The sequence below is a fragment of the Aotus nancymaae genome, unplaced genomic scaffold (assembly GCF_030222135.1).
Source record: "Aotus nancymaae isolate 86718 unplaced genomic scaffold, 86718_ANA_hifiasm-v0.15.2.pri h1tg000019l, whole genome shotgun sequence".
NCBI lineage: Eukaryota > Metazoa > Chordata > Mammalia > Primates > Aotidae > Aotus > Aotus nancymaae.
In genome coordinates, this window is record NW_026988431.1 from 13,903,014 (window position 1) to 13,921,223 (window position 18,210).

General features: G+C 36.0%; 2 pseudogenes; one reads left to right on the top strand and one right to left on the bottom strand.

The window, feature by feature from the left end:
• Positions 1–10,594: 10,594 nt before the first annotated feature.
• Positions 10,595–12,423, bottom strand: LOC105727023 (large ribosomal subunit protein uL2-like; annotated as a pseudogene).
• A 175-nt stretch (positions 12,424–12,598) lies between these two features.
• LOC105727024 (60 kDa heat shock protein, mitochondrial-like) lies at positions 12,599–17,030 on the top strand (annotated as a pseudogene).
• Positions 17,031–18,210: the final 1,180 nt, after the last annotated feature.

An 18,210-nucleotide genomic window follows, 5' to 3' on the forward strand; every position in this document is an offset into this window, starting at 1 on the left:
CCCCTGCTGCTTGGCACTTCTTTCTGTTGCCTTCTGAAGAAGGTGCCTTGCTTCCCCTTTGCCTTCTGCCATGATTGCAAATTTCCAGAGGCCTACCCAGCCATCCTGAACTGTGAGTTAATTATACCTCTTTTCTTTATAAATTACCTGGTCTCAGGCAGTTCTTTATAGAAGCATGAAAATGAACTAATACAATACCTTGGAAGTAAATAACTTGTTTTTACTTTTACAGGCTCATGGGTGGCAGGGATTTGCTTTGTCTCGGATGTGACTTTGCACTTCAGACTTTTGAGTTAATGCTGCAGTGAGTTAAGACTTTGGGAGACTGTTGGGAAGGCATGGTAGTATGTTGCAATGTGAGAAGCACATGAGATTTGGAAGGAGGTAGGGGTGGAATGATATAGGGTGGATGTGTGTTCCCACCCACATTGAATTGTAATCCACAATGTTGGAGGTGAGTCCTGGTGAGAAGTGACTGGATCATGGGGGCAAACTTATGAATGGGTTAGCACCATCCCCTTGGTGCTGTCCTCATGATAGTAAGGGAGTACTTGTAAGATCTGGCTATTTAAAAGTGCAGCACTTGGCTTAGCTCATTCCCTTTTGTTTCTGCTCTGGCCTTGGGCCATGCCTGCTCTCCCCTTTCGTCTTCTGCCATGATTGTTAAGTTTCCTGAGGCCTCCCAAGAAACCAATCATATGCTCACATCTACTTCCTATACCATCTACAGAACCATGAGCCAATTGAACCTCTGTTTTTTATAGATTACCCAGTCTCAGGTATTTCCTTCTAGCAATGTGAGCACAGACTAATACACCCACCAGTAAAATTTTACTTTCTAATTGACAGCAAGAGGTAATTCTAGACTATCTTATTCCTTCATGGAAGCAAGTGGAAGTCTCACCTAGAAATCTAGATCCAGCAAAAATATCTTTTGAAAATGAAAGCAAAATATTTTCAGAAAAAGGAAGCTGAGAGAATTTGTTGCCAACAGAAATTGCCACTGTAAAGAAATGCTAAAGAAATGTCTTCACACTGTGAAAATTGATACCAGATGGGAATTCAGATATACAGGAAGGCATGTAGAATACTAGATATATTATACAGATAGGTAAATATAAAACATTATCTTTTATTTATTTAAAAAAAATCCTTAATCCATAGACTAAAACAAAAGTAAAAGCAATACATTAGGAGGTTTTTAATGTGTAGGAGTAGAATATATAGTATAATATTACAAAGAATATGGGCAGTGAAAATTGAATTTTACCAGTTTTTATGTAAAGTGACATAATATGAATTCAAGAAGACTGTGATTAATTAGGAATATACATTGTAATCCACAGAGGAAACAATAACCTTCCCAAAACTACACTAGCTAAACAGCCAATACAGAAGATAATTTGGGATATTAAAATTTTTATTAACCTAAAAGAAGACAGAAAAGGAACAACAAAGAAACAAAGAGCAAATAGATCGCAAATAACATTATAATAGACTTAATCTTATTATGTCAATAATTTAAATTCAGAGTTTATCAGACTACATAAGAAAGCAAAACCCAACTATTTGCTGCCTACAAGAGAGCCACTATAAATATATTGACAAAAACAGGTTGAATGTGAAAGTATAGAAACAGGTACATCATGCAAACACAAAGCAAAAGAAAGCTAGTGTGCTACCTGAATGTCAGACAAAATTGACTTCAAGACAAGGAGTATTACCAGACATAAAGAGAGTCATTTTATAACCACAAAGGGTCAATTCACCAAGAATAACTAACAATCCTAAAGTGAACACACCTCATAACAATATTTTAAAATACAAGAAGCAAAAATGAATAAAACTAAAGGGAAAAGTAGATAAATCCCCAAAGCTAGACATTGTAATACTTCTCTCAGTAATTAATAGAACAAGTAGACAAAATGTCAGTACAAATTATCATAGACAATTTAAATGAGTCTATCAATCAACTTGATCTGATTGATGCTTATAAAACACTATTCTAACAACTGCAGAATACACATTCCTTTCAAGAGTACATGAAACATGCAGTAAGATAAATTATATTCTGAACCAAAAAATAAATATGAACAAATGTCAAAGTTTTGAAATCATATACTCTACAACCAAATTAATTAGTAATATAAATGGCAAAACAATATGTATGATATGATTCTATGTATGTTAAATATTATTAATCCAGCAAACCAACTGCTGTGATCTAAATGTCTGTGTCTCCCCAAAATTCATAGGTTGAAATCTTAACCCCCAAGGTGATAGTATTAGGATATGAGAATTTGGAAGGTAATTGGGTGATGAAAGCAGAGGTTTTATAAAGGAAATTAATTCCCATATCAAAAAAAGACCCCAGATAAATCCTGATATGGTTTGGCTATGTCTCCACCCAAATTTTATCTTGAATTCCCATATGTTGTGGGAGGGACCCAGTTGGAGGTAATAGAATCATGGAGGCAGGTCTTTCCTGTGCTGTTCTCATGGTAGTGAATAAGTCTTATGAGATCTGATGGTTTTAAAAACAGGAGTCTCCCTGCACAAGCTTTGTCTCTTGTCTGCTGCCATGTGAGATGTGCCTTTCACTTTCTGCCATGATTGTGAGGCTTCCCTAGCCACATGGAATTGTAAGTCCAATAAACGTCTTCCTTTTGTAAATTGACCAGTCTCGGGTATGTCTTTATCAGTAGCATGAAAATGGACTAACACAAATCCCTCACCTCTTCTACCATGTGGAAGAACAGTGAGAAGACATCCTGTTATCCATGAAATGGGAAGTGGGCTCTCACTAGATGCTGAATCTGCTGGTGCCTTGATGTTAGACTTCTCAGCTTCCAGGACTATGAGAAATAAATTTCTGTTTGTATAAGCCACTCAGCTTGGTATGCATAGATTTTAAGCAGAAAAAGGAAGGTAAAACTCAGATGAAATTACATCGAGCCATAAAGGAAAAGAGCTATCATCCCATTAGAGAAAACTCCAACTGACATTTCACTGAAGAAGTACAAGATGATATTTTGTATTTTGGGGATCTGAAAAACTAAAAAAGAAAAGAGAAATAAATATAAGTAATGAAAAATTAAAAAGAGTGCAGAATCGCCATATTTTTACTTTCTCTTTCTTCTATGGGAAGATTCTAACATTGGTATGCATAGTATGGTCCTTGATCCAGGCAACAATGGCATTATCTGGAAACGTAACAAAAATGCAGAGTCAGGTCCACTCCACACCTACTGAATTGGAACCCAGGTGAATCACAGGGACATTAAAGTTTGAGAGACCTACAGATGCTGACACAGCTGCATCATCTTTCAACTGTGGTATTATAACCATTAAATTAGATTAGACCCAAATCCCACTGAGAAAATTTAAATACTACCAGTGGTGGTTCTTAGCCAAGTACTGCCAGAGAAGACTGATGAACACTTTAGGAGATGAATAATGCCTGTGTGTATGTAAATATATGCATACATATATGTTTTTGAATCTGAGAAACTTGGTGTTCGAACTAAAAAAGTTAATAGATCATTTTGAGGTGAAAATGATCACTGTTAGGACCTGAACTAGTTGCCTTGAAGAGTAAGCAGAAGAAAGATTTCCAAATAAAGGGAAAACACAAAACAATGGAAATAATAAGGGGAAATTATAAAAGGCAATAAATTTAGGAATCCTAAAATCTAAATAATATGGGTTGTAGAGGAAGAAAAAAAATTGATAGATAAATGGAAATAATTTCACAAGGAATAGAAATAAGTGTCCTGTTGTAAAGATAGACTGGGATCTGTAGACTGAAGGGGCTTATGAAATCCCATGCTAGATTGAGGGGAAAGGATAGCATGGTCATAGTATAATAAAACCTTTGATTTCTAAGAATAAAGAAAGCATTTTACCAGATGCAGATGGAAAGAAAAAGTTGCTTACCAAATCAAAGAAATCAGATTGTCATTGAACTTCTCATCAGTAGGAAGCTGATGAAGCTACATAGATACCTGAAAAGATAGGATTGCAGTACAACCTAGACGTTACCTGCTAGAGAGAAAGAGTATTTTCTGCAGAGCTTCCGGAGTTGTAAGAATGTATTCCACTTACCTGTGTGAAGATAAGGGCTGAGAAAGAATACTACCTACCCGATAATGAATCAGAAGAAAGCCCCTATGATAAGGAAGAATGAAGAGGAAACAGCTGTAAGTAGATGGGTGGATGGATGAATGGATATATAGGTCTATAGATTGATCAATCAATCAGTAGATAAATACTGTCTAAATAAAAATTGTATTTCTAGGGAAAACCTGAAAACAGTCTGATAACTAAAGTACTAAACTACCTCAGTAAAAACTAAAGATTGGTTGGTGAGGGATGTGTGGTGGGAAGTAAAAACATGATAGGTATTATCTTATTGAGATAAAAGGAGAAAGCAGATGGAAAGTATGACTTTTTTGTTGAGGGGAATAATTGGCATCTTGTTTTCATATTTTAGAATACATATGTATTTGATGACGAGTATTTTAAAAATATGGTGATGGTTGGTAAATGAATATAGATAAATGAAGTAAAACCAAGTTAGCAAGAAAAAAATTAAAGAAAAAATGAATTTTAAAACCAGAGTGCATAAGCACAAGGATGAAGAAAAAGACAAAACGGTAAAATAGGTGGGAAACAAAATAATATGAAATGAATAAAATCAATTATATCAGTTATTATCTAACTATGAATGTGATGAATTTTCTAATGTGAAGATACAAATGGCATTAAAAAAAATTCAGTGCAAAAAAACCAACCCTGCGTAAATATGGTCTGTAAGAAACACAAGGTGATTAAGGAAGTTGAAATGTAATTTTTTAAAAAAGGGGGTAAGGAAGTTGAAATGTAATTTTTTTAAAAAGGGGGTAGTCAAAGAGATATAGGAGTTAAAAAGAAATTAGGCAGATTTTGAGGATCAGGAAGTCCTCAGTATAAGTTTTCATTTGAATGAAAACCAGCCCCAAACTCATTTTCTTTTCTAACAGAGCAGTCTGTAAAATCGAGCTGCAGACGTAGACACCAAGTTGGAAGAAGCTTGTACAGGCAAATGCCAGCAGTTGTGCCAATAGGAATATGCTACCTGGAATACGCATGTTCAAAATGGCAGCTCCACCTTTTCTTCTCTTTGTCAGCCACGTGTACAGTAAGGAGCAGACAAGATAATTCTGGCCAAGTAGAAAGCCCGTTTGCACAATACGATTAAGGTAGGACAATCAGCCTTCTTGTGCAGTGTAAACATCACACCTGATCCAACGGATCTGTGGCCCTATGTAAATCAGACAACATCTCCTAAAGCCTGCCTATAAAATGTCACAGTCCACTGCAGGCTGGCTTTTCCCATTCAGATGCCTCTCTCTCACAAGAGAGAGAGAGAGAGCTGCTATCCTCTCTCCTTTCTTATACCTATTAAACTTTCTGCGCCTTAACCCACCCACATGTGTTTGTGTCCTTAATCTCATTGGAGTGAGATAAGGAACCCTGGGTATTTACACCAGACAACGATACCACTTCAAAAGCAATACAGAGCAAATAAAACCTAAAAGCAAGCAATAGTTGAAATGATAATATGGGTTAATTTTAAATTTAATGTTAAAGATATTAAGAAAGATACTGACAGAGAAGAAGCACTGTTATCTTGGACAAACACCAAACACAGCCACTTTAAGTTCCAGCTCCCTTTCTCACCTCAAGCATTTCAAGGAAATCACTTCTCTCCTAACAAGCAGCCAGAAACAGCAGAGAGTAAAACACAGATAAGATAGCTCAGGTACAGTAGGAAGGGGAAAAGTCTCTTGAGTAACCACCAAACTTATTATACTATGGGCCCCAGTGAAACAGTGGGCCCTAATAAGCGCATTCCTTTCCCTTTAGGTGCACTAAGATAGGGAAGCTAAAAGCAGACTTGGTGTGGGTGGGGGAGGTATGCCTGCGTCTGCAGGAAGATATATGGGAACAGACACAAAACCCTCCCTTCCCGATAAGCAAGACAAAGAGACACAGAAACATTCTGAGCCTGTGATAAGCTCTGCCACCCTGAACTCTTAAAAATTCTTAGTCTGTAAGAGAGAGTGCCTCTGACCCAATTCGGCCAGAAGCTCCTCTCAGGTTTATTCTCCAAAAAAACCTGTCTTTGACTGTTGAGTCGCTTTTCATGTTTCTTTCCTCTTTCTTTAATTCTTACAGGTACATTAGTGATTGAATGCACAATAAATCTTTGTGCATCAAACAATGTAACCACAAAATATTATGAAGCAGGAATATTAAAGATGTAATAAAGGCCAATAAAAATAAAATTTTTTCCAGAAATAGATTTTACTGAAAAGAAAATGCATAACCACAGAAAAACTAAAGGAGATAATCAATAAACTTGATTATATGTACATACACTCATACATATAATCCTTAGATTCTTTAAGAGAAAAAAATTTATACTTTTAAAGAACATTACAAAAGTGGATCCCTCCTTGACCACAAACAAAACTAACAAAGAAAGATTACTACACATTGTGTGACATAATTGCAATCTAATACAATTGGAAACAGACAATAAAAGTTTACCTTAAAACGAGAATTGCTTAGAAATTAAAAAATACACTCAGATAATCCTCAGCTTAAGGAGAAATTAAAAGCTTTAATACAAATTATTAAGAATAAACATTTCAAAACATATCATACACTGCAAAAATACTCAGGGGAATGTATCTATCCTTAAACGTTCTTGTGGGTAAATATATTTAAAAAGAAGCTTATTATTCATGTCGAGGTATTTTATAAAAGAACAACAAAATCAAAAGTAAATGGAAGAAGGGAATTGTTAAGGCTAAAACTAAAATTAATGAAACAGAAAAGTAAAAACTATTATAGATAAGATAAATTCAAATGCTAATTCCTGAAAAGTCCAATAAAACCAGTAAACACTTAAGAAGTTTGGTTAATACATTTCTGTTGGATATACTTAATGGGAAAAAAATAATACTATTCTGGAAGAAAAATGTGACGATATGTATAATGTAGGCTTTGGAGAGAATTTTTTAAACAAGATGGGAAACCAAAAATATATTAAGAAAATGATAGACGTATTTAACTGTATAAACATTAAGATATATTGCCTGGGAAAATATACCATAAACAAAGTTGATAGGCAAATTATAGACGGTAAAACATATTTGAAACACAAAAACAGATAAAATGTTCATGGCTACTACTGAAAGAACTCACATAATTTGGTAACAAAAAACAAATATCCAATAGAAAAGTCTAAAGAATATTAAAATATAGTTTACAAAGAAACACATCTAAATAACTGTTAAAAACTCAAAATTTGGTAAACATCCCTAGTAGTAAAAAAAAAAAAAAAGTCAATTAAGAAAACAATGAGCTATACTATTTATATCCATCATATTAATGAGCTTTTAAAGGCAGCATTAACCCCAAACGTCAGTAAGCATGAGATTTAAAAATGTATATATTGCTGATGGAAATGTCAAAAGTCAATCTTTTTGGAAAGCAGTATGGAAATAGGTTTTAAATTAAAAAATTACAATGCATAGCCTTTTGTCTAGCAATTTTACTCTTAAGAATCTATTCTATAGAACTGAAAGCATCAGTATTGTAAGGCCAGTTGCCTTGCCGGGAGCATGGATGCACACCCCCCTTCCTCACTGGGAGCTCAAGCACACACCTCCTTCCCTCACTAGGAGCTCGGACACACAGCCCCCTCACCGGGAGCCTGGAAAAAAGCCCTGCTAGGACCTATCCGATAGCATTTTGTCCCATCCGGGCCCCACTCCCTGCCTACCATTTTGTCCCATCTGGGCCCCACTCCCCGCCATTTTGTCCCACTCACCTTGGGCACAACCAATTGAACTCCTCCACTCCCTATAAAACCCCCGTGCCTGAGAGGAGTCCATGCGACTTCTCCGGCCCCTCCTGTTGGGTGGCAGAACCTCGTCTGGGAGCCTGAATAAATTACTTCGCATTGGATCTTTTTGTACTGGCCTCAGTTTCTTCCTTTTTAAACTCGGCGAGAACAAACCTTACAAGTTTGTAACACTATATATACATAAATTTATTATTACTGTATATTTACTAATGTTTTAAAACCTGAAAGAAAGTAAATTCTTGTCAATATGAAAAAGTTTGAATGCAAATTTAAAGAAAAAATAGTTTAGTATGGGAAATTTCAAACATACATAAGTAGACATTATAGTATAATGAACTCGATGAAGTTATCCAATCACATTAAATCATTATCAACTTTTTTTTCCAAGTTTATCTTATTTATCCACTTCTTTACTTTTTTTCTTCCTGGACTATCCAAACATGACCTATCATTACATCATTTCACACCTAACTATTTCAGATAAGGATTTTTTTAAAAACCCACGATATCATTATTAAACCTAAGAAAATTAGGTTGAACACAATGATTCACACAAATAATTCCAGCGCTTCAGGATACCAGGTGGGAGAATTGCTTGAGGCTAGTAGTTCAAGACCAGATTGGCAACATAGTGAGAACACCTTCGTTATAAAAATTTAAAAATTAACTGGGCATGATCACATGTGCCTATGGTCCTAACTATGCAGAAGGATAACTTGAGCCCAGGAGTTCGAGGCTACAGTGAGCTGTGATTGTGCTACTGCACTCCAGCCTAGGTGACAGAGTGAGACCCTGTCTCTAAAAATAAACAAATGCATAAACCTAGTTAATTAATAGTAATTCTTTAATATCTAGTACTAACTTGGGGTTCAAACATTTTCCTTGATTTGAACATCGTTTTTTGCAATTAATTTGTTTCAATCAGAATCCAGACAACATCTACATGTTGCATTTTTTATTATGGTTCTCAAGACTCTATGACAGTTTTGATCTATAGCAGTTTCTCTCTCTTTTTCATGCCATTTATTTGTTGCAGAAACTTAAGTCATCTTTTTTTGGATTTTTGATTTTTGATTTTTTTTTAAAATTTTACTTTACATTCTGGGATACATGTGCTGAACGTGCAGGTTTGTTATATAGGTATACATGTGCCATGGTGGTTTGCTGTGTCTATCAACCTGTCATCTAGGTTTTAAACCCCGCATGCATTAGGTATTTGTACTAATGCTCTCCTTCCCCTTTTCCCCCACCCCCGACAGACCCCAGTCTATGATGTTCCCCTTCTTATGTCCATGTGTTCTCATTGCTCAACTCCCACTTATGAGTGAGAATGTGAGGTGTTTGGTTTTCTGTTCCTGTGTTAGTTTGCTGAGGATGATGGTTTCCAGTTCATCCATGTCCCTGCAAAGGACATGAACTCATTCTTTTTTATAGCTCTGTCACTTTTTTTTGGTATCATTTTTTGCATCCTAGATTTAGCTGTTTGTATCCTTACTTTACTTAACATACTACTTGGTTCCATATTGTTTTTCTTACCAACTTGTAAGACTGTAAATACTGAGGATCTACTAGATATTAGTTGAATACTTGAATAAAAATGTTTCATACATGGTGCTAAATACTTTCTATTTATCACTTCTGTAAGTACATAATATCTAGATGTTCCACTTTTTTCACTTAATTCATTCATTAAGAATGAATTCAGGTGTTGTCTGTCTAATCACCGCCCCCCACCCCGACTGTTCATCCAAAGAGTTTAGTATCCTTTGATGATCATTACTTGGTCCATTATTTAATTAGGGGCTTTCTGGTTGAATATATTTTTCACTTCTATATCATGAAAAAGTATTCTGCACCTATTGTAAATAATAGCTAATGGTTTTATGGTGCTTATTCTGAGTAAGATGTTGTTCTAAGCACTTTATGTAGACTAATATATTGTGCCTAGTAACAACCCAAGGAAATAGTTACAAAAATTATCCCCATATTACATATAAAAACTCAGAAACAAAATAATTTGCTACAAGTCACTGCTACTAAGTGATAATTTGGAATTCCAAAGAATGAATGAGATATATATAAGTTGGAAAAAGAAAGATGAGAAAGACTTGTATGTAAGATGATTACGTTTTTGTAAAATAAACAGTGGTAAATAGATATGTGTGCTTATATGAGAAAGACAAATACCACATTATGAATTGGTTACACAGTGAGGGAGGAAGATGTAATATTGGGGGTGTGTAGAGACGGAGTGAGGGAGTAGAGGGAAAGAAGAGAGATAAGCAAAAATTCCACAAAAGACAGCACTTACGAAAATTCAAAGTAAAACAACATATATGATTTTTAATATAAAATTATGTATATGTATGTATACACACACAACTACATATATGTGTATAGATTTATATTGATAGAGACATGCATGAACATACATTACTAAATAGCTAATGTTTTTTATCTCAGGCTCCTGGGATTTTAGTTGATAATTTCTTCTTTATCTTTTTGTGTACCATTCAACTATTTTACAATGATCATATATTTATATAACAAAACACTCAGAATAAATCTATTTTAATTGTGTAAAAACATTTAAGAGAGTTAGGAATGAATTTTATTTTATTTTATTTTATTTATTTATTGGTGGCAGAAGGACAAACTTCATTGAGCCTCTCATCACTAGTTCTCTTTCTCCTGCACAGTCTTGGTCCCCTGGAGAGGTCCAGACTGGGGGCAGCAATGAGACCCACTTTGCGGCCAGCAGGGGCATCTCTGCGGATGATGGAGGACTTGCCGATGTGCTGGTGGTTGCCACCTCTGAAAGGATGCTCCACAAGGTTCATGGCCACGCCCCGTACTTGTGGCCAGCAGTTCCTCTGCCTTATATTTGTGGCGGGCCCTGCCAGCCTTCAGGATGGGTTTTCAGTTTGGCCACCTCTGGCCACTACACCACCACAGCTCTGTTAGCTGAGGAGATAACCTTCTTGGAGCCAGAGGGCAGCTTCACATGGGTCTTCCTGGTCTCAGCGTTGTGGCAGATAACGGTGACATACTTCCCTGATGCCAGGGCCAGCTTGCCACGGTCTTCAGGCTTCTCCAAGCAGCACACGGTCGTACCCTCAGGCATGGTGCCCACAGGGAGCGCATTGCCAATGATGAACTGAGCCTTGCTGTAATACACAAACTGGCCCATGTGAATGCCCTTGGCTGCAACGAACAGCTCCGTCTACTTCTTAAACCGGTACAGATTCCAGAAGACCCTCTTGGTGAGGGGCGCGCCGAGGCCCGGGCAGTGGAGAGCGAGCTTCATGATGCCCTTGTTGTACCTGCTCGGGGACGTCCACGGCGAGCAGGTGTGCGGGGCCCTGACGGTGCCTCACCTGCGCGGAACGCAGCCCCGGCGCCCTTCCACTGTCCACGGATCATGCGACCCACGGCGACGGGCCCTGCTCACAAGCACAGCCGAAAGAGCAAATATGACCTTTTAAAACTGCTAATATATCAGTTATATAAAACAATTCTACTATTTAAACTACAAGTGTAGTTCAAACCCCTCAAAGCTACAGTTATTAAATATTGAAGGTAATAACACAGAATTTGAACCAGTAGTAAAACTTCACTAATTAACACTATTTGTCAAGATCTATCTAAATTCGTGAAAGCACTGAATTGTAGTGTGAAGAAATGTCATTTTATTATCTCCAAGCTATTTAACAAAAGAGAGAAAACATCAGTTCAAGTGGAACAATTACGTTTATTCACTGTTCTATAGTTCATTATGAAAGAATAAGATTTTGTGCTATTGCTTCTGTGCCTTCCCTAAGACCTTATCAACTGAACAAAGTTTATGGTAGATTCTTATGTTAACTAAGTGGAGTCACTGTTTTTTGCATTTCTTTTATGATTGTATAGTACATCTAAATAATTTAATTCTCATAGCCATAGCAATCCAACATAGAAAGATAAATGACTTGTTTGCACCATTGTTCAAAAATATCTTGTACTATTTTATATTTTTAATCAAATTTTTAGCTTCATTAGTACAAAAGGCTAAATACCCATACTGAAAAAGTTTCTTCAAATATCAAGTGTGTATATATATATATATGTATATATCAAGTATATATACCCAATATAATACTGGGTACCATTTAAGCACATCGAACATATTACCTCCTATAATACACCTGATACAACTTTAAGGTAGTTACGCTTGCTATTTAACAGGTAAGAAAGTGGACAGGTATAGAGGTTAAGTAACAATGCTAGAAAGCAATTTACACAAGTGTGCATTAATATGTATGTGTGTATATATACCTACATATTATATTCCACAAATTCTTTTATACAACAGCTGGAAAATAAATAAATCAAAATATATGTTGCCTGCTTTCTTCCAGCCTGTGACTGGGCTCCTTGACTCCTTGTTCAAGAGGATTGCCTGCTCCCTAGTTCTCCTACTTAGTCTTACCTTCTCCTTTTTCTTGTGCTGGATACCAACTCTGCATACGCTTGGATCTTGTGCTGACAAGTTTTCTAGATACTGAACCTACTCAAGTGGACAGGATGTATAGTGACAGTCTTCTATAAGATGGGTGGAACTGGAGACCATTTTGTTGAGGGAAATAAGCCAAGCACAGAAAAATGAGTATCACATGTTCTCACTTGTCTGTGGGAGCTAAAATGAGATCTCAGGAAGAAAGAGGGAAAATTGATGGTAACCAGAGGCTAGGAAGGGTAGGGAAGAACATCTTTAGGTAAATAGGCAGGAGAGGAGACATAGGCCCTTTCTTGTCTGGAAGAGTCTTATCATTTTTTAACAATCAAAGATTAACAACCTCAAAAATTTGAACTCTGAAACACCTCATGTGTACAAAAAAGCAGAGATTACAATAACTGACTTTGGAGCATGACAGACTTTGATTTGCATATGGGCTCTTCTACTCACTAGCTATAGATGAACCACTGTATCCTTTTACTCATCTGTGGAGTGGGGGAACACAGCTGTTTTTACTTAATATATTTCGTGAAGGATTAATGAGGTAATAATACATGTTATGTATAAAGCATGAGTTCTATAATATATTAATATCTCAATTCATATTATTAAGATTATTATTACAGTATTCTTATTGTCCCCATCATATCGAAGTCTGTATTTTCTCCATATTTTAAGTATCTAACTATAATAAATTATGTAGTTGATACTATATGAGATGGTAGAAATTTTTATTCTGTTCTTTTCCTAATCTTTTAAAATAAAGCGGAAAAAGCAGTTCCACATGAAAAATGAAAATATTCTAAAATCTGAAATCTTCTTTTTGATATAGAAGAAAATCCTTCAACTTGGAGAATATGAACAAATATCCACACACACACACACACACACACACACACACACACACCATTTATCTGTGAAGGATGATTCTTGGTAAGCCCACAAAGAAAGGAGGCCTAGTAAAAAGGGTTTCTGTGCTTCAGTGAAGTTCTTTCACATTCATTATCTCCAAAATTATTGCTTTTCCAGGTTAATATTAGGCTTTTTACTTATGCCTGAAATAAGTCTTAGTTATTAAAATATGAGTAATAGTATCTAGTATTAGTGACATTGTCAACATTGACTAACACACAATTATTGACTGTAGACATAATACGTGGTAATGGTAAACAATTTAAAATATGGAACCTATAACTAAGAAAATAAATTACTATACTGTAATCACCCAAAGATAATAGGACACATATTAGCATTATAAACTATTCATTTGTATGCCAGTTACTGTCTTTTGGGGAGCCATATGCTACACACTGGAGAGCAATACAGATCCTACACAGTAAATCTTGGTGAACTTTCCAAGTTAATATATGTAGGTAAACTTTATGCATAATAGCTACTTAGCATTTCATCACATGCATATAATGTATCTAACCCTTGTACCTTATAGGAGATTAAGACTGTTTCCTCAGTTTTACTTTATCTAATTAGATAAGAATGCAATGTTATTGAGGATAGAGATTTTTTCTATTCCATGATTCCAGCTTAAAATAGCATTTAAAACTTAGGCAAAAAAGAAAAGTCTTGCAGAGTTCATTGAATAAATAAATAATGTAATATTTATCATTGTTTTAGTATTTTTTGAGTTAAAACATATATGTAAATTTTATCATCTTTATAGTTCAGTGGTAATAGAAACATTTATATTCTTTTCTTTCTTTCATCTCCCCTTCTTTTTCTACCTTTCCTGACCTCTGGTTATCACCAATTTACCCTCCATCTTCATGAGACACACTTTTTAGCTTCCACATATGAGTAAGAACATGTGATAATCATTTTTCTGTGCTTGGCTTATTTCTCTTAACAGTTATCTCCAGTTGCATCCATGTTATTGCAAATGACAGGAATTCATTGCTTTTTAATGGATGAATAATATTCTGTTGTGTATATGTAATTTTTTTTGATAAGCATTTAGCTTGATTCCCTATTTTGACTACTGTGAAGAGTGCTGCAGTAAATAAGTGTGTGCAGATATCTCTTCAATATATTGATTTTCTTTCTTTTGGGTTGTATACCCAGCAGTGGATTTTCTGGATCAACAGTAGTTCTATTTGTAGTTTTTGGAGGAACCCCAATACTGTTCTCCATAGTAGCTGTACAAATTTATATTCCCACCAACAGCGTACACAGGTTACCCTTTCTCTACACAGATAATAAGAGATCTTTGCCAGAATCTGTTATTATCTGTGTTTTTGATACAAGCCATTTTAACTGGGATGGGTTGATATCTCATTGTGGCTTTAATTAGCATTTATCTGATGATTAGTGATGTTGAATATTATTTTTATAATCTGTTTGCCATTTGTCTTCTTCCAAGAAATGTCTATTCAGATCTCTTGCTGATTTTTAAATCAGATTACATTTTTCTCTGCTATTGAATTGCTTAAGCTTCCTCTGTATTCTGGTTATTAAATTTATTCTTAGATGAACAGTTTGCAAACATTTCCTTCAATTCTGCAGGTTGTCTTTTCATTCTGTTAATTGTTTCCCTTGCTGTACAGAGGCTTTTTAGCTCCATGTAATGCCATTTGTCTATTTTCGCTTATGGTGTCTGTGCTTTTTGGGTTTTATACAAAAAAAATTTGCCCAGATCAAAGTCCTAACACTTACCCAATGTTTTCTTCTAGTAGTTTAATGTCCTAGATTTAATGCTTTAATTTATTTTGATTTGATTTTTGTGTGTGGTGAGAGACAGGATCTAGTTTCCTACTTCTGCATTGAGTTATATAGTTTTCCCAACACTGTTTATCAAAAGTGATAAACATTTTTACCCATTGTATGTTCTTGGTGCGTTTGTTGGAAATGAGTTTGCTGCCCTCACTCGCCGCTGACGACCTGTCTTTCCACGCGCATGCCCTGCTGCCGCCCCGCAGTAACGCTTCGGTTACTTAGTCTTTCGCCAAAGGAGACCGGTGTCCAGGGTTCTGGCTCCTCATCTCACTCAGGCTTATGCCAAAGTTGTAAAATTTGGTGCAGATGCTTCAAGGTGTAGATATTTTAGCCGATGCCGTAGCTGTTACAACGGGGCCAAAGAGAAGAACGGTGATTATTGAGCAAAGCTGGGGAAGTCGCAAAGTAACAAAAGATGGTGTAACTGTTGCAAAGTCAATTGACTTAAAGGATAAATATAAAACTATTGGAGCTAAACTTGTTCAAGATATTGCCAATAACACAAATGAAGAGGCTGGGGATGGCACTACCACGGCTACTGTACTGGCACACTGTATTGCCAAGGAAGGCTTCGAGAAGATTAGGAAAGGTGCTAATCCAGTGGAAATCAGGAGAGGTGTGATGTTAGCTGTTGATGCTATAATTGCTGAACTTAAAAAGCAATCTAAACCTGCGACTACCCCTGAAGAAATTGCACAGGCTGCTACAATTTCTGCAAATGGAGACAAAGAAATTGGGAATATCATCTCTGACTCAATGAAAAAGGTTGGAAGAAATGATGTCAGCACAGTAAAGGATGGAAAAACACTGAATGATGAACTAGAAAGTATTGAAGGCATGAAGTTCGATCGAGGCTGTATTTCTCCATACTTTATTAATACATCAAAAGGTCAGAAATGTGAATTCCAGGGTGCCTATGTTCTGTTGAGTGAAAAGAAAATTTCTAGTGTCCAGTCCATTGTACCTGCTCTTGAAAATGCCAGTGCTCGCTGTAAGCCCTTGGTCATAATCGCTGAAGACATTGATGGAGAAGCTCTAAGTACACTCGTCTTGAATAGGCTAAAGGTTGGTCTTCAGGTTGTGGCAGTCAAAGCTCCAGGGTTTGGTGACCATAGAAAGAACCAGCTTAAAGATATTGCTGTTGCTACTGGTGATGCAGCGTTTGGAGAAGAGGGGTTGACCCTAAATCTTGAAGACGTTTAGCTCATGACTTAGGAAAAGTTGGAGAGGTCATTGTGACCAAAGACATGCTTTTAAATGGAAAAAGTGACAAAGCTCAAATTGAAAAATGTATTCAAGAAATCACTGAGCAGCTAGATGTCACAACTAGTGAATATGAAAAGGAAAAACCGAATGAACAGCTGGCAAAACTTTCAGATGGAGTAGCAGTGCTGAAGGTTGGTGGGACAAGTGATGTGGAAATGAATGAAAAGAAAGAGAGTTACAGATGCCCTTAATGCTACAAGAGCTGCTGTTGAAGAAGGCATTGTTTTGGAAGGGGGTTGTGCCCTACTTAGGTGCATTCCAGCCTTGGATTCATTGACTCCAGCTAATGAAGATCCAAAAATTGGTATAGAAATTATTAAAAGCACTCAAAATTCCAGCAAGGACCATTGCTAAGAACGCAGGTGTTGAAGGATCTTTGATACTTGAGAAGCTTATGCAAAATTCCTCAAAAGTTGGTTATGATGCTATGGCTGGAGATTTTGTGAATATGGTGGAAAAAGAATTACTGACTCAACAAAGGTTGTGAGAACTGCTCTATTGGATGCTGCTGGTGCGGCCTCTCTGATAACTACAGCAGAAGTTGTAGTTACAGAAATTCCTAAAGAAGAGAAGGACCCTGGAATGGGTGCAATGGGAGGTGGTATGGGAGGTGGCATGTTCTAACTCCTGCAATAGTGCTTTACCTTTATTAATGAACTGTGAGAGGAAGCCCAAGATGCAGTGTTCCTCACCAATAACTTCAGAGAAGTCAGTTAGAGAAAACGAAGGAAAGGCTAGCTGATGTTTAAGACATCACTATGACCATCATTACTGGTTTCAGTTGACAAAATACATAATGGTTTATTGCTGTTATTGTCCATGCCTACAGATAATTTATTTTGTTTTTTTGAATAAAAAGACATTTGTACATTCCTGATACTGGGTACAAGAGCCATGTACCAATGTACTGCTTTCAGCTTAAATCACTGAGGCATTTTTATTACTATTCGGTTAAAATCAGGATTTTAGTGCTTGCCACTGCCAGATGAGAAGTTAAGCAGCCTTTCTGTGGCGAGTGAGAATAATTGTGTACAAAGCAGAGAAATATCCAATTATGTGACAACCTTTGTGTAATAAAAATTCGTTTAAAGAAAAAAAAGAAGATGAGTTTGCTATAAATGCATGGATTTATATTGGTGTTCTCTATTCTGTTCCATTGGTCTATGTGTCTATTTTTATGCTGGTATCATTCTGTTTTGATAGCTTTGTAGCAAATTTTGAAGTATCTGTGATGTCTCCAGCTTTTTTGTTTTTGCTCAGAATTGTTTTAGCTATGTGGTTTTCGGTGTGGTTCCGTATACATTTGATGATTCTTTCCTACGTCTGTGAAGAACGTCACTGGCATTTTGACATCGATTGCATTGAATCTGCAAATTATTTTGGATAGTGCTGTCATATTAACAATATTAATTTTTTCAGTTCACATGCGTGGAATATCTATCCACTGTTTTGTGTTCTCTTCAATTTTTTTTTCATTAGAGTTTTATAGTTTTTCTTATATAGATATTCCACTTCTCTAGTTAGATTGATTCCTAGGTATTTTACATTTTTTGTAGCCATTGCAAATAGGATTTCTTTTTCAGATTGTTCGCTGTTGTCATATATAAATGCAAGTGATTTTTGTATGCTGATTTTGTATCCTGCAACTTTATTGAATGTATTAGTTCTAACAGACTGCTGGTGAAGTCTAGTTTTTTCCTAGGTATAAAATCATATCATTTTCTAACAAGGTTAATTTGACTTTTTTCTTTCCAGTCTGAATGCTCTTTATTTCTTTCTCTTGCCTAATTAATTTGGCCAGGAC